Source organism: Macaca mulatta, chromosome 5, assembly GCF_049350105.2.
Source record: "Macaca mulatta isolate MMU2019108-1 chromosome 5, T2T-MMU8v2.0, whole genome shotgun sequence".
In the NCBI taxonomy this organism is placed as follows: domain Eukaryota; kingdom Metazoa; phylum Chordata; class Mammalia; order Primates; family Cercopithecidae; genus Macaca; species Macaca mulatta.
Genome location: NC_133410.1, coordinates 31,776,994 through 31,794,702, shown reverse-complemented (window position 1 = coordinate 31,794,702; position 17,709 = coordinate 31,776,994).

Below are 17,709 nucleotides of genomic sequence, written 5' to 3'. Positions count from 1 at the left end.
TGAGATGGGCGGATCACGAGGTCAGCAGATCGAGACCATCCTGGCTAACACGGTGAAACCCCATCTCTACTAAAACTACAAAACATTAGCCAGGCGTGGTGGTGCGCGCCTGTAGTCCTAGCTACTCGGAGGCCGAGGCAGGAGAATGGTGTGAACCCCGGAGGTAGAGCTTGCAGTGAGCCAAGATCGGGCCACTGCACTCCAGCCTGGGCGACAGAGTGAGACTCCGTCTCAAAAAAAAAAAAAAAAAAAAAAAAAAAAGGTATTATTGTGTATGGATAGTTGTTCAAATTGATGTTTCTTTGAGGGAATGAGCACTGGAGCCTGCTATTCCAGCATTTTTCTGATGTCACTCTCCAGGAGCCTTCAGTGCTATTGTTAAAATGTCTAGCCAACTGAGAAAATTGTTATTTTCTGTATTTAGTTATTAAGTGAAATAACATTATAGGTCTCATTTATCAGGGATATAAATGATCAAGGTTGGTTTTTTTGTTTTTGTTTTTTTTTATTTTATTTAGAACGTGACAAGAAGGGAGTCTAACATATTTATTTGTGGTGTTTTTACAATACTTTAAAAGATTCAGATTGTTTCATGTGATCAAAAAGAAATACTAATTTAAATAAATTGCTCAAATATCCAATAGCCTATAGTGACCAATGCTTGAAGTCAAGTAGTAAAGAATGTCTGATTGAATGTAATTGACTACCTCTGTACTTCTTATGAGGAGGATAGGTGATAAAACACTTTTATTGTATAGTGAATTTGGGGTATTTTATTTACAAGGTTTTTTTGAAATCATGTGGATACTCTAACACGATAAAATTATCCAAATCAAGAAGCCAGATTTTGATCTCAGGATATCAAAAACAACAACAACACGTTAGGGTCTAGTAATTTCCAGAGTGAATAAAAATCCAGTTTTTCATTTGGTTTTGAAATAAGAGGCATAGGAAGACACTATAGAAAGCAAGATGCAAATGATTGTGACATGTCCAGCTCCATTATATCATCAGTATATTATGAGTTAAGAAGTGCACTTGGTGAACAAGAAGCATCCTTTTTCTTTGATACTCTCTATATTTCAATGTAAATGAGATATCTCATTTACTCTTTTACTTGACAAGCCTTTCTCTCTTTTTCTGAGTAAAGTAATGTGAGGCATGATCTAAAGAGGACATCAGTATAACTTTACAGCTGTGTGAGCTCAGGGTATTAATCAATGCAGAGGCATAGAGAAAAGAACATGTGTTTAATAGCTTTGATTTTTTCTTTTCATTTTCAAAGGCATTATGTTTCTTAAGTATGAAAGGAAAGGCATTGAGATACACAATTGTGATATCCTAACGTGAATAGCTTTTATTCTGGTTCTTTAACACATGTACTGCTCCTCTCCTCCCTTCTTATTTGCTTATGTAACTGGATGAAAATGTACTTTTCAAAATTTTTTATAATGACTTTTGGAAATGGGTGGGAAAGATAATTTATATCTGATGTGGAGTCAGAAATAAGGTAATGATTACTATTCAGGGTCAAGCCCGCTCATTTCCATCCGTTAAAAAGACAAGCTACATATGTAACCAACGAAATAATAGTCTGCAGAAGATTGCATGTTCATCTATGTCACTCAAACAGAAAGGTAAGGGGAAATTTCAGTGAATTCCCAGTGTAATAAGTACTTCTTCCCCCGGCCCCTCCCCTTCCTCCACATGGATAAGACAAGACACAATGTTGTTAAAGCAGCAATTATCACCAGTTCCTCAGCAATTTGTATGTGATGGATGTCAACTTCCAGGAGCAGGGATGTGTGCTGCAGTAAAACAATTTTCAGTGCTTACAACTATTGGTAACTACTATGCAAACCTATTTTGCAGAAGATATACAAATAGCATTACTGTCATAGTCAGCTACCTACCAATACCCATCACCCTCTTCTTTTCCAAGAGTGTCCTCCTCTCCCCACTGGGTTCAATGTTATAAATACTAACTTTCTTAGTTTTTTTTAGAACTAGGGATGGTCATTTCATTCGGTTTTAGTCAATGATATCAAGAGAAAAAGCTATGTTAAGAGTTCTTGGGAAAGTTTGTTCTTCATAAAAGTAGCAGATGAAAATGTGGCAACTTACGTCCTTTCCCCATTCCTTCTGCTAAGAATGGGTGTGTAATGCCTGGAAGTTCAGCAGCCAACTTGTGATTATCGAGTGACAAATATAACATGGAATTCAACACTTTAAGGATAATAAGATCACTTAACTTTCACTGAAAACTAATATGTTTGTGTAATAAACAATTTGACTCCAATTTTGATATTTGACTACTGATAGCTTTCAAGTCCCTCCATTACTTCTCCCTTTGCAACCTGCGTTTGAGAAAATGGATAAAAAGTCCCAAGTGCTGACTACTTTGGCACCAAAGAAGAGTTCAAAGTACACATGCCGTATTCTCTCTATGCTTGGTGAATTCTTATCCAAGCTTGAGTCCCTAAGCCACAAAAAGAGACAATGCAGTCTCTTATCTTTTTCTCCCAAGTCATTTTCAGATTTGCTTAGTAGCTTACTCTCCTGTTCCTAGAAAGCCTCATAAACACTTTCTCATACCCTCTTTGTGTATGTGTGGTGTCATCAGATCAACAACTTATCTAAATTTTGAGTAGAGTACCCATTTTGTTCCTGTGGGGTGACTTCAATCATTGGCATTATTAACAGAATACCTGGGTAATGATCACCACTACTGAGGGTCTTTCTTCTTTTGCTTTAGCTTACTAATTTACTCTGCTGCCTGCTAGTCAACTTGCTCTTTGAGCTATGTTGCTGTCTGCTGGTAAACTTGAGCTTTGAGGTACTGTCTGCTGGAAACCTTGCTCTTGCTTCCTTGTGCTGCATTTGCTGGATTCTACTGAGCTTCTGTTATAGATTTGACTATATCAGAAGTTTCATTAACTGATGTTTAGGAACAGAATATGAGTTGGAGATCCACTTTAAAGTGACTTTGTGTCCTATGTCTCTGCCTGAACATATCTGTACATCTCAGGTTTAATTGTTTGTCTTAATTCCAACAAAATCAGGGATAGATGCTAGGCTCAGGAAAACAATTCTCTGCCTATGGTCATGGGTTTGTGTCTAAATCAGGTGCTGGCTCCCAATGTATAGAGTAATAAGGGAAAGTCTAATATCTTGTGTGATGTAAAGTTACACTGGGTGGTCTCATGTGAAGTAAGAATACATCATGTGGCCTGTTAAGGTCCATCCTCCTAAAACCAGGTGACTCACTTGGATCTTTCAAAATAACTTTGCTGCTGTTTGCCCTATACCTCTGTTACTAAATGATCCTGATCTACAGGACTTTAGGGAGAAGTAATTAATGCACTCCAGTGTATAACCAAGAAGTTAATTTAAACCCAAAATAAGCCTGGGATATTTAAACTCTGTAAAGAAACCATTGTAATGAAGCAGGTCCCAAATCCTGATGACACTGGTTTAAGATACTCTAAAGAGAGAAACTTATAGATATGATTATGGAGGAGAAACCACTCAAAGAATATGCAGACACCAACAAAGCAAAGAAAAACAAAACCACTTGGATACAGGAGGGAACAAAACATAAAATAAAGGTCCACAATTCAAATAGTTGCTAAAATAATTTATGAAAAAAAAATAAGTGGGTGCTGATTGACTTTACAGGTTCAAAATTAACTTTAACATCTGCTGAAGTGTAGCAATTGGCAAACTTTCATAGACTTGGTAGACACTAGGTCTCAAATTAGAGTTAAACTTGCATATTGCACTAAATCTAAACTAGGTACCTGCTATGCTCTTAGAAGAGTTAGTAAACATACAAGAGAGGACAAAATCAGATATGCTTTACAATTTAAACATCAGAACAATTGCTGATATGGCTTGGCTGTGTCCCCACCCAAGTCTGAACTTGAATTGTAGCTCCCGTAATTCCCACACATTGTGGTGGCATCCAGTGGGAGATAATTGCATCCTGGGGGTGGTTTCCCCCATAATGTTCTCATGGTAGTGAATAAGTCTCATGAGATCTGGTGGTTTTATAAGAGATTTCCCCTTTAGCTTAGGTGTCACTCTCTATTGCCTGCCACCATGTAAGATGTGTCTTTTGCCTTCCACCATGATTGTGAGGCCTCCTCAGCCATGTGGAACTGTGAGTCCGTTAAACTTATTTTTCTTTATATATTACCTAGTCTTGGGTATGTCTTGACTAGCAACATGAGAATAGACTAATACAATTGCCTTGCCTAAATTCTCCATAGCCATAGAGCCTATTTCCCTATAACATCCTGCAATAGGCATAAACTACCCAAAGATTAATAATTTGAAATTAAATTATGCTTCTGGCACTTATAACTAGCTTGACAGAAAGGACATTCATGGCCTTTCACCCCTGATTAGATGGTAAATACAGCTCAATATAAGTTAAAAATATGTCTCCAAGGATTCAAACTCATTATACAAGATCTATGCAGAGAAGAGGTAATTTTGCACACTGCTTTTCCATCTACCAATCAAATCAAATTTGGCTTGTTCTTCAACACAGAAAGAAAGATTTGTGTCTCATAATGCATTGCCACAACCTTAATGCTGTACCCCACCCATTAAGGCCCTCGTGCCCAATATTATTTAAATTACTGACTCTATCCAATCAATCAGTGATACTTCACAGTTATGGATTTGGCTAGTATGTTCTGTTCAGTGTTTGTTTCTGTTCAGCCCCTCAGCTGTCATTTTCTTTCAACTTCTAAAAGACTCAATACACCTTTACCCTGCTACCCATGGCTTATCTCAATTCCTGCCATCACACATAATCTTTGCACCACATCTTAATTACATTCAATTTTCTCCTAGAGCACAGGTATGACTTTACATTGATTACATCCTCCTCCAAGGAGATTCATTTGATACACTCATTAAGAATATACAGATACTTACAAATGAGTTCAAATAAAGGGGACTGGCCATTGTCACATACATACTACAAACAATAAATGGCCTTACTACTTCAGTTTAATTCTTGAAAATTGTTTGCTCAACCAAGGGTCACTGCATCCCTGACACTGTCAACAAACAGCTATTGATCCTGTCAGTACCCACAACATTAAAGAAAAACCAACACCTTTTAGGCCTTTTTGGATTCTGGAAGCGGCATGTTCCTTGTTTACAAATTTTACTTAAGCGTATAATGCTGTTACTCAAAAATAAGCCCACCTTCAATGGGGCCTCCAATGACAAAAGTCTCTATAATCTGACCAAGTTGCAATATAATAAGTACTCCCCATTAATGCCTCCAGATGTTCCTTAGGAATAGAGGCTTTAGCAACCTCCCATTATTTCCCCTATAGTTTTTCAGTCATTCATGATGGTGATAAATGCCCATGAACTTCTGGTGCAGAAAACTGTCTTGCTCAGCTCTACACTACCTGTCATTATACTGATTGCTGGTCAAACACTGGACTCTTCTGGAACTAGAAGCTCTCATGGGTACTATCCCTCACCCTTGGTACACAACTTCTCGTTATGCCTTAGGCCATGGAGGCAGCATCCTCACTCACAGCCACTAAGACCTCCTTGTTAAAATGGAAATGATACCTACAAAATAGAGCCAAACCTTAACCCTTTGGCATAACACATCTGCAGGAGAATATGGCCTGCCCATTCCTCGGTCTCTTGATAGATGTCATGATACTGAAGGATATCACCCCCTCCTGGACATACCAAATACCTAGTGAGCTTCTTGGAATCAACTGAGTGAACAGAAAAAGAAGTGTTAATAATTTATGGACAGTATTTCAATAATCGCATGTGATGGAGCTTACTGAAGAGTTAGCAATTTTCATCTTTTAACTAGAACATGATTCAAGTGTGAACAAATGACTGACAGTGTGAGTAGTAATCATTTTAACACTGGATACATGGCCAAAAATCCGCACATTTTTAGGCTTTTAGGATACTGCCATTGGTCTGGCCATCTGATCTATCCAACAGTGGCAACAATGATTACTTATCCAAGTTGACCCCTTTGGAATAAAGAACTTCTGGAAATCACATACCTCATATTTATCTCAGATATAAATCAAAGTCACGTACATCTCTATACATACTAAATACACAAGCAAAGCCTCACCAAAATGGGGCATTGATATTGACTAAGACACACATTTCACTTAAAAAATATACAATGCTAGTCATAAACAAGACATTCAAGGGAATTTACTTCTTTTAGTGGACTCACACTACTTGTCTTAAAGAGTGCTATAGTGGCTTACTTAAATGAGATAAAAATTCAATTAAATAAAACATGACACATTTCAGTCTTCTGTCAAACATAAGGAGTGAATTGCATTAAAAACTGCAATATTTGGGAGCCCGAGGAAAGTGGATCACCTGAGGTCAGGAGTTCGAGACCACCCTGGCCAATATGGTGAAACCCTGTCTCTACTAAAAATACAAAAATTAACCAGGTGTGGTGGCAGACACCTGTAATCCCAGCTACTCGGGAGGCTGAGGCAAGAGAATCACTTGTACCTGCGAGGTGGAAGTTGCAGTGAGCCAAAATCAATCCATTGCACTCGAGCCTGGGGAACAAGAGCAAAACTTCATCTCAAAAACAAAACAAAAAAAGAAAACCTCCAAATTTATTTTCCATGTTTGCAAGCTGAGGGTTTGTGAGCTCTACAACTTGCCCCTTCCCTTCTACCCCACATCTTGGGCAAGTTGATAAGAAAAGCAAGTGTTCCCTTTTTTGGGAGTTAGTAGGAAATTTAAACTATGCACACACAGGCTATGTAAGCCTATGTAGGTTGTGTAAGTCATAGCCTATCTATGCATAGAAACTCTTACCCAAGTTATCCTTCCTAACCACAGTAAAGTCTAAGCCATCTCTTTTTCTTGCTCTATCAATCTCTTATTTGTCCTGTGGTGGAATCCACTCTATTTTCCCTGGAAAGCAACATTTTGTGAGTAATAAGCACTCTTCCTTTCTTAGTGCATGTGTACCATCATCAGCCTTGGCACCTGAAATAAATTGGGGCAGTGGTGCCCTTTCTACTTCTGTAGGTGTCTGCAACAGGTTGATTGTATTCTAATTCTCATAAAGTCCCATGCATTACATAAAGTTATTATATCTATTACTGACAGGAAGAACATAAAGAAAAAAGATTAAGTGAGTTGTCCAAGGTCGTATGGCAATTTTGTGATCAAGATGGGAAGTAAACCAAGAGGTCTGATGCCAGAGCTGTGCTCTCAAGCTCTAACTAACTGCTTCTCAAAGTTATACATGAGTGGAAAGACAAAAAGCCAATTGCCTAGTATATCTATTTTAATATTTATCTGTTTTTTAATAGCAGGACTCTCTTCAGTTTGCCTAAGCAAAACAAATGAATGACAAGAAGTTCTGGTGCTGTGAAGGCAGGGAATATTATTAAAATAACATTGAACTATCCTGGGGCGTACAAGGAGGAGAATTACAAATTAAGCAGTAGATGTTAGATTGTCTTTCAGGAATACTGTCATTAACATAACTCAGCTCCTGAATCCTAGATCCATAATTATAACCACTAGGAAGGCACTTTTATAGGATCAGTTTGAACCAGATATCCTGGACTTAGTCAATCAACTGTGAGCTGTGGTCACATTACCCCACCATGGAAATTGTGATTATAAACATGTGGATGGTGGATGTGTGGATAGTTTGGGGATGGTGGAGCTAAGAAATACAGTTTCTTTTGCTGTGCAGAAGCTCTTAGCAAACTATCACAAGAACAGAAAACCAAACACCGCATGTTCTCACTCATAGGTGGGAACTGAACAATGAGATCACTTGGACTCGGGAAGGGGGACATCACACACTGGGGCCTATCATGGGGAGGGGGAGGGGGGAGGGATTGCACTGGGAGTTATACCTGATGTAAATGACGAGTTGATGGGTGCTGACGAGTTGATGGGTGCAGCACACCAACATGGCACAAGTATACATATGTAACAAACCTGCACGTTATGCGCATGTACCCTAGAACTTAAAGTATAATAATAATAAATAATAAATAAATAAATAAATAAATACAGTTTCTTAAAGATGTTTACAGGGTAAATAAAACAATAAGTATGCTCTGAATATGCTATAACTCATGAGCCTTTAATATGTAATTGTTTTTATGAAAGAATTACTAAGAAGTGACATCAAAAACTAATTTTCTTTTTTCAGATTTCCCAATAGTAAGGCTTTAGGTATAATAAATAACATGTGTAGAGCCCTTACATAATAAATTTAATTTGATCCATTAATTAAGCTGGTATTACCTAATTAACAGATGAAGAAATTGAAACTGCCAAAGAGCAAACAATTGTGTTAGTCAGGAGTCTCCAGAGAATAGAACCAGCAGAATATTTGTGTGTGTATGTGTGTGTGAGTGTGTGTGTGTGTTTATCATACACACACAAACATATTCATAGCAAAACTAGGAGGAAATACTCATTAAAACTACAGTCTTTATTTCCCTAACTTGTCAAGAGGTTATGACTGATATATATAACTCTCTTCTTCCACTGCCCAGTGTATTACCTATACTTTTGCCTTCAGCAAGTACCTAAGCTGGTTATTGCTCTTCACCCTCTTGGATGACCCAAATCTTTATTCCTGAGGCGTCTGGGCCATTAGTAATCATGCCTTCATTGGGTTGTTGTAGTTTTTTTATTTACCTTAATCATAAGGCACAGTACTACCACAAGCTGCCCTAAGGATCTCATGTATGCTAGACATATTTTTCTTACCTCTATAGCACAGAAGTCATCTAATTTCGCCTCTGTAGTCAGAACCCATCATCCCAGCCAACACTGTAACACCCTTCTAAGCCTGCTGACTCAGAGGCAGGGGGAGCCCAAAGTGACTGGGTGGTAGACCTAACTTCCAGTTTAATGAAATTGTTGTTGTGTCCTCTGGTGGGAGCATTCCTTCCTCTGAAACTAAAACCTCTAGGTCAGCAAAGCGCTTAAGGTCACCATGTAGGTCACTGTTACATCACTAGGAGTAACAGTAAATGGTGCTGCTCCCACTTCCAGTGCATTTTTTTTTTTTTGTGATGGAATTTCACTCTTGTTGCCAGGCTGGAGTGCAATGGTGCGACCTCGGCTCACTGCAACCTCCGCTTCCAGGGTTCAAGCAATTCTCCTGCCTCAGCCTTTGTAGTAGCCGGGATTACAGGCACCCATCACCATGCCCAGCTAATTTTTGTATTTTTAGTATTTTTAGTAGAGACAAGCTTTCACCATCTTGGCCAGGATGATCTCAAGCTCATGACATCTGGCGATCCACCTGCCTTGCCTCCCAAAGTGCTGGGATTACAGGCATGAGTCACCGCTCCCTGCCTCCATTTCCAGTCCTTGATACTTAGACCTGTAAGTCCTTGCCATCAGGGGACTAGCATCATATAATGAATGCTGATTCCTATCACATACAACATATTGGAGATCCTTGCCCAGCCCTGCAAGGTATTGTCACCTAGTTGGTGCTGTATCTGAGTCTTCAAAAGTCCATTGTACTTTTTATTTAGCCAACTGCTTCAGGATGGTGGGGAACATGGTAAGCCTAGTAAATTCCATCAGGGTAAGCTGGTTACCACACTTCTTTTAGTAGAGGCATTTCTTGTTCAGAAGCAATGCTGTATGAAACATCATAATGTTAAATAAGTCATTTTGTTAGTCCACAGATGATAGCTTTTGTAAAAGCATTACACACAGAGGAGAAAAGTCTGTATCCAGAGTGTCCATTTCAGAAAGAACAAAACACTGGCCCCCACCGCTACTTTTTTTTTTTTTTTTTTTTTTTTTGATGGAAGTGGTTAAATGTAATCAACTTGCTACCAGGTAGCTGGCTGATTGCTTCCATATGGGGGCCTCAGGCTCAGTGTTAGTCTGTCTTGCGAGCAGATTGGCTTGGTTAGTGGGAGTTTATGTTTCTGATCTCATGCATAAACTTCATCCCTGCCAGCAAGGCCATTTTGTTAATGAGCCCATTGGGAGATAACAGGAGTGGCTGTGGAAAGAGACTCATATTCACAGGATGTATCAGTCTATCCATTTGATCGTTGAAATCTTGCACTGATAAAGAAGCATTACTTGGAGAGAATTCACATGGGATGCAAATATCTTCATGAGTCTTTATTTAATTTTTTTTTTAGTTTCCGTGTGTGTGTGTGTGTGTGTGTGTGTGTGTGTATTTATGTTTTCCAGTGAGGTCTACTCACAAACCTCTTTCTTAAATTTCTTTGTCACTCATTTTCCAATCATGTTTTCTCCAAGTTCTGAACCATACAGCCAACCATTGTTCACAGCCCATGAATCATTATATAACTAGTTGAACATCTGGCTATTTTTCCTTCCAAGAGAAGTTAACAACTAGGTGCACTAGCGTAAAATACGCTGGGAGTATTTTTCTTTACTAGTATCCTTCATGGATGTTCCAGAGAGGAATTGTAGTGCTGCCACTGTCCACTTTTGAATGGTGCCTGCATATCATTCAGAAATCTCTGTAAACCAGACCTGAGTTTCCTTTTCCTCCATTAGCTGATTGTAGGGACCTCTCCACGAGGCCATAGGTAGAGACTGGGATAGAGAAGGCAGTATAATAGGAGGGGGAACTGTAGGTATTTGTGCAATTTCTTTATTTAAATTACTTGTGTTTTCAGTACCTGTGTGGGTCAGATCATATATATACCACTTTGATGATGAAGTGTTACTGTGCATCCTCAACTTTATGGCTTAGTGGGTCAGGTAATTGCTAGTTTATAATAAAGAGATCAAGTTACATGGTAACTTTAACTTGATGGTCCACAGTTAAATGTTCATTCTCTATAAGACCCAGTAGCAAGCCAAGAGCTGTCATTCAAAAGGACAGTAGTTTTCTGCAGAAAATTCCATACTTTACTCCAGAATCCTAATGTTTACTGCTTTGATTTTGCTCTCCATTATGGTAACTATGCCAATCTTTCCTTTAGCAGTTAAGTTTCACCACTTGGCCCTTGTCATCCTGGGATCTAATTATTCCCATTGTATTTAGGTTTCCCAGTAGGAATGACCGACATTCCTACTGTGAGGTTTGGCCTATAAAAATATTCCTCACAGACTTCTGGACTCCCTGTGTGATGAGTATTTCTAAAATAACAAATGACAAATCCACTGTAATAGTCAAATCCCCCTAACTCATTGAATCTCTTTCTGCACATGAATCCAAGGCATGGCTGTCATTTCCGGCTCACTCATGATAGTCCATCTTTTGGTCCACGTTTCAGGCAACCAACCAACTAAATGATTACAGCTCTTTCTAAGGCCCCAAGCTGCAACACTAAATTCAGAAGCTCTTCTTATTGAGCTTATGTCAATAAATACAGCCTGATCCAACTTTATTGTTCCTTTCACCATTATCTCACATCCTTAGTTGCTTTGTCATACATGTTTTCCAGATTTCTGTCTGTATACATTAGCAAACTCAAGTAGTTCGTTTGGAGTGTGACACATCTCATGGATCACAATTATACCTCCCTTTTAAAGGCCTGCTGAATCATGAGCCTAGTTATAGATCTAGAAGAAAAGAGGGGTAGTGATGGTGGGTCCTGAGAAGAATCAATATTGTTTTACACGGCACCTTTATTAATGGAGGCCAATACAGTTTCCTCAGGAAATGCAGTGTTAATCCCCTCAGATGGATATGGAAAGGCTGATACCACTGTGAGCGGAGAAGCAGACATCTCTGGGTGTGGGGATGACACTGCCCCTGAGATATGGAGAACACTTCTGCTGAGTGTGGGGAGATCTCTTATACTGCTAAAGAAAACTTACAAGAATTGAGAAGCTCAATAGCTCCAGCTTCATCAGGATCTTTCCACACTTCCCCATTCCAATTTACATCGCCCCGTTCTTTCCCAATAAATGTTCTTACTTTAACAGTGGACACCTTGAGGCTGAGATTTAAACTTGCATTTTAATTCATCCAGTTTCAGGATGAGGTTGGTCATTTGGTTTTTAGTAATTTTCACACTGCTGCTACAGGAGATAAGGGTATCCTCTCTTTTAGAGAAAAATAGGAGAAATTAGAGCATGTATGCCGTGCTTGAGCTGGAAATTCAAATCCCTAAGCTGATCTTTTTCTTCTTTAAATTTTATTTTTAAGTGACAAATCATAATTGTATTTATGGGCTACACTGTGATGTTTAATATATGTTTACATTGTGAAATAATTAACACAAGCTACTTAACAAATCCATCACTTCAAATACTTATTTTTTGTATCTTTTCTGTCATCACTTTGTCCAGCAACATTAGAAGCTGCCAACCTGTGCCTTTATATTTATTAGTTTGCCAATATGTTTGAAGTATCATATAGAGAGTCATTTAACTACTTGCTTCTTATAAGTGATTGATAGGGAGTATCCAATGCAGATATTTTGCATAACTCTATAAACAGTTCACACCACAAATTATTAGTACTCTTTATTAATAGAAATAGAGTCATTAGCATCCTCAAACCTAATCAGATTAGATAGTTAATTCCAGAAACTCCTTAAAAAAAAACCTAGAAAACTCATTCTTCAAATTCTATTCCTCTAGAACCACTTTCTGTAACAAAATCTATATTAAGTTTTCTGGAGGAATGGAACAAATGGGATGGATAGACACCTATAAGATAATATTTATTATGGAAATTGGGTTACAACGGTCAAGAGTTCCATGATATGATGTCTGCAAAGTGGAGAAGCAGGAAAGCCAGTGATGTAATTCAGTGTGAGTCCAAAAACCTGGGAATTCATGAAGCCAAAGATGTAAATCCCAGTTTGAGAGCAGGACAAAATGAAATGAAATGTCTTAGTTCAAGCAGAGAGAACAAAATGGAGTAGATTTCTCCTTCCTCAACCTTTTGTTCTATTTAGGTCCTAAATAGACCCTAATGGGATTTGGTGATTTCCACTCAGAGAGGTGAAACTACTTTACTGAGTCCACTAATTCAAACGTTAATCTCACGTGGAAACATCCTCACACATACACCAAGAAATAATCTTCACTCTGGGCACAGCAAACTGTGACCTGTCAAGATGACACTGTCAACTGATGAATCAAGAGCTTCATACATTTGAAAAGGAGAGCTTTACTTCTCATAAAGTGTTGCAGCCTGCAGGGTGGCCATTCTGACAGCCTGAGAAGTGTAGCCTCAGGCCAGAAACCAGAAACAAGCCTTTCAAGGGAGAGGCAAAGGGAACAGGAATTTATGCGGAGTGAGGTGGATGAATATACATATTTAATAAGCTATAGGAGGAGTAATGAATATGTATAAAAGGAGAAACACGAGCATTCACCATTAAGCTTCATGGGTCACACGTTCAAAAAATGGTGTCGTTTGAATTATCTGAAGGTAGAAATTTCAGCACTCTGATGACAAATGGTGAAGCAGAGGACATGAAAACCTTCACTTCACATCCTTCCAGAGTTCAACAGAACCTTTCTGGAGATGACTGTCAGTTCTTAGGAAGGGATGCACTGTGAGCTGGCAAACTGTCACATTGGAAACTGAAAAGAGGGAGGGAGGGTGAAGCTGTGGACTCATATGTTTAGCTAAAGGCAGTAAAGGAATGAATTGTTCATTTCTTGTTTGCTTGAGTTGGTTTCTGCTTGCTCCTCAGGAAAGAATTCTGGTTAAAAGTTAATAAGTAAAGGGCATACTGAGGCATGTCTAACGTCTGTCCAGCCATGGCCAGGAACTCAAGAATTAAGAAGTTTTTTTGGAGTCTCCTTGGCAAGAGCGTGTCCATTCAGTCAGTGGGAGGGCTAAAGATTTATTCTTTTCTCAACACTTAAAATTAACAGTAGCAACAACATATGTTTTTTTCCCATAGAATTGCTAATTTTTACCTCTTGCAGTTAGAATATCAAAAGAAATTTACATTAAGCTTACAGTATATTTGTTTGTTCTTTCAATAGGTGAATTTGCCCATCAACATTTGTTTCTGACAATCAGAAATCCATTTCAAATATTCAGCATGAAAAAAATGATATATTAAATATTTTCTATGGTAATTGACAAATTTCCTCTTTTATTTTAAATCATGCTTTAAAAATTCAATTGTATAATATTGGAAATCATATAAGCTACTATAGTAACCATCATTCAAATACAAATAACATAATAATAAAACAAACTGCTAAATAATAAAAAATAACCTTATGTTATATGTGACAATACATAAATGTCAGAACAGAGATTCAAATTCATGTTTGTTTGACTTTAAATTCTGGTTACTATTCCCTTTATGTTGAGACTTACAGAAATGAAGTCCAAAAAGTCTCAGAAATTTTCAGAAGTAATGAATTAATGTTGATGGCTTCTTAAATTTGATCTAAAGCATTAAATTAACCCTACAAATTTGTCAAAAGTATTAAGTAATGATACAGTGAAAAATCATCCAGGGCCATCACAGAGTTAAATAATAAAAATATAAAGAGCACAAATCAACCAACTACTTTCCTCTTGCTTAATTTAAGTCATCAGTGAGGTGTAGTTAACAAAGGCGATACAATCTTAGGATGCATAATAGAAGTTAATTGCCTAGATAATGGAAAATAATATCCTCATTGGACTGTGTTGGTCAGGACACACATAGAATAATTAAATCAATTTTGTGTTCTCTAGGACTTTACTTGGACCCATATTATGACAATTAACAACTTGGCTTATAGGTAGTTTTTATGCATCTTTCTTCTACCATAGACTGTGAATTACATGCATACAAGGATCATGCCTTATCTAATGTGATATCATTTGCATTTAGCAGAAAATGTGGCCGTTAGTATCTGCTTAGTAAAGCATTACATTCGTTAAGTCACCCGTCTTATCTCCTTGGACTCTTGCCATAATATTATACCTACTTTATTTGCCTCTTTCTTCTCTTCACTGAGTTCCGTTCTCTACATAATTGCTCAAGCAATAAAGTAACCTCCCCAAGATCAAACAACTAGTAAGTGACAGACATTAGATTTAACCTAGGTAGACTAACTTCAGAGCTTTTAAAATGTTCAAAATCTAATTCATTAATAATATCTCTCAAACATAAAAGGTCACAAAACAAATAAACAAAAGGGTATTTGAAGAGTGTTTTGATTGGAATGTTTGTCCCCTCCAAAACTCATGTTGAAACTTAATTCTCAATGTGGCAGTATTGAGATGCAGGGTCTTTAAGAGGTAATCGAGTCATAAGGTATTAAGAGATTAATCAATTAATGGGTTTATGAATTAATGGATTATCATGGGAATGGGACTAGTGGCTTTGCAATAATAAGAAGAGAGGCATAAGCTGACATGCTGACATGCTCAGCATGTTATGTCCTGTGCAGCCTTGGGACTCTGCATAGTCCCCACCACTAAGAAGGTTTTCACAAAATGTGGCCCCTTCACCTCGGATTTCTGAGCCTCTATGACTGTAAGAAATAAATTTATTTTCTTTATAAGTGACCTAGTTTCAGATATTCTGTTAGAAGCAATAAAAAACAGACTAGACAGAGAGGAATTAATTTTTCTTGCTTAATGGCATCCTCCACAAATTAATGTGTAACGAGTCAAACATTTTAAGAGAGACTTTGACAAATAGAAATAAGGAAGTGAAGAAGAAACCAGGAACATGAGCTGGCTGAAGAAAGTTCTATAAAGGAAAGTTGAAAGAATGAGACAGGTTTATCTTAACAAATTCTTGTTTGAGGATATATATGTTTACCATCATTAAAGTATTAAGACCTATCATGTGATTAAAAAAAAAAAAGTATTCTATACTTTTCCAGGTTTTCTTTGGCATAAAATAGGTACTTAATAACTACTTGATTGCTTAATTAAGTAACGATGAATTGGTTCAGGCAACACAGAAGTTAAGAACAATGTAATAAAACAAAGTTCTTTAAAATTATCAGATCATTCCAACGATGCGGGCTATGAAAAGAACCACAAGAACTGAATGGAGATACTGATCATCTACAAGTAGAAAACGTTAGACTATTTGCCTATCTTGTTTAGCAAAATGAACACCAGTCTGGGACAAAAATGTAACAATTTAAGCCTTTTTGTTAAATGTAAATATATTGCTATTCTAAAAAGTTTCTATAAGCCCATATGGTTGTTATTCACAATTGTAAGCATTATACATTATGCAATTTGTAACAATGCTCCAAGTTAAGCTGTCGCCATCTCGTCACTAGTGAACGTTTTACAAGGTTGCATATCTTACCTATAGTTTGCAAATGACATAAGATCTTTGTAGATTTAAATTTGTATAAAAATTAACGGTGCAAAATTTACTCTGTGCTTTACTGACTGTAATGCTTATTGTCTTAATATCATTTTTATAGTAGAGAGAAAAGACAACAGATTATAATTATCATCAAACATTTTTAGCATTATGTTTTATAGAGTAACTTGTCATAAAAAGCAGGTAACTACTCATGAGTTTTTGTGCTTGTTTTTGTTCTTTGTTATGGCTTTTGGCAAGGAACTCATAGTGTTCTATGAGTCTAAATTCCCTCATAAATAATGTGAAAAATACCTAACTTGCATATCTTTTGGATAATTAATAATATTAAATATAAATTATCCAGCAAAGCAGATAACATATGGTGTATAATATATAATACCTATTGTTTGTATTATGGCACAGAAAAATATCAAGTATTTCTTTCATGATTATAATGGAATGGAAAAATATAAAGCAAGTGCTACAATTCTAATTTTTATAAACTGAGTTTCATCATTATACATGAAAACCATATGATCGCAAAAACAATAAGTTGCAATGGGGAGAGGCATATCAAAAATATCAGAAAAAGGACCTTCAACATTTGCTCCTCCATAAAAGCAATGAAAAAATGGCAGAAATTGTCAAAAACAACTTTTTTTTTCAGAATTCTAGAAATTAACTAAAGGCTTGCAATAATCTTATGAACATTTATTAAAATGAAGGGCTAAATCTTAAAAAAAAAAAAAAAACGATGAACTTTGTGGTGCTTTAACCTTCCCCATTTTCATTCTTGTGTCCTCAGCTCTATGGGAGCATTTACAATAAGCTTTTTTGGAAATAGTATATCTGGGAAAATCAGTAGCATTGCACTGAAGGTTGGATTAGTTTTGGAGATCTCTAACAGGTCTATTTCCCCAAATTGACCGTATTTTCCCATTTGACAGTTCCTTGAAAAAGTTGCATTCATAGGGAGGGCTTCTCTTAATTTGACTTGAGTTAGAGCTAAGTTGGTGAGGAAAGATTTATTCCTAAGGTATTTGTTGAAAACAACTAGCAAAAATTGTTTAACATTACTGGTAGCAATACCAGCTGGGGCAAACAAAAGGCTGCATAAAAATATTAAAGGAAAATCTAGGGAATAAAATTCCCATGGGAGCTTTGAAAAACTCCAATATATCTTCGGGGATATAGAAGGACATGTGTACATGTAGAGATCTTCACATGTCCAGTAAAGGTCTGAAAGGATATTAATCTCTCACTGCTGGCTAAACTCAATGCTAAGTGAAGCTAGAAGATGGAGGCTCATAAAAAGTTATAAAGTTCTCAGTATTAAAGACATGACCCAACAAATACAATTTTGTGTTATTCAGCAAATACTGGGAGAACTATAGTTCAAGGCAATTAAGAAAATATATGTTCAATCATTAAGTGA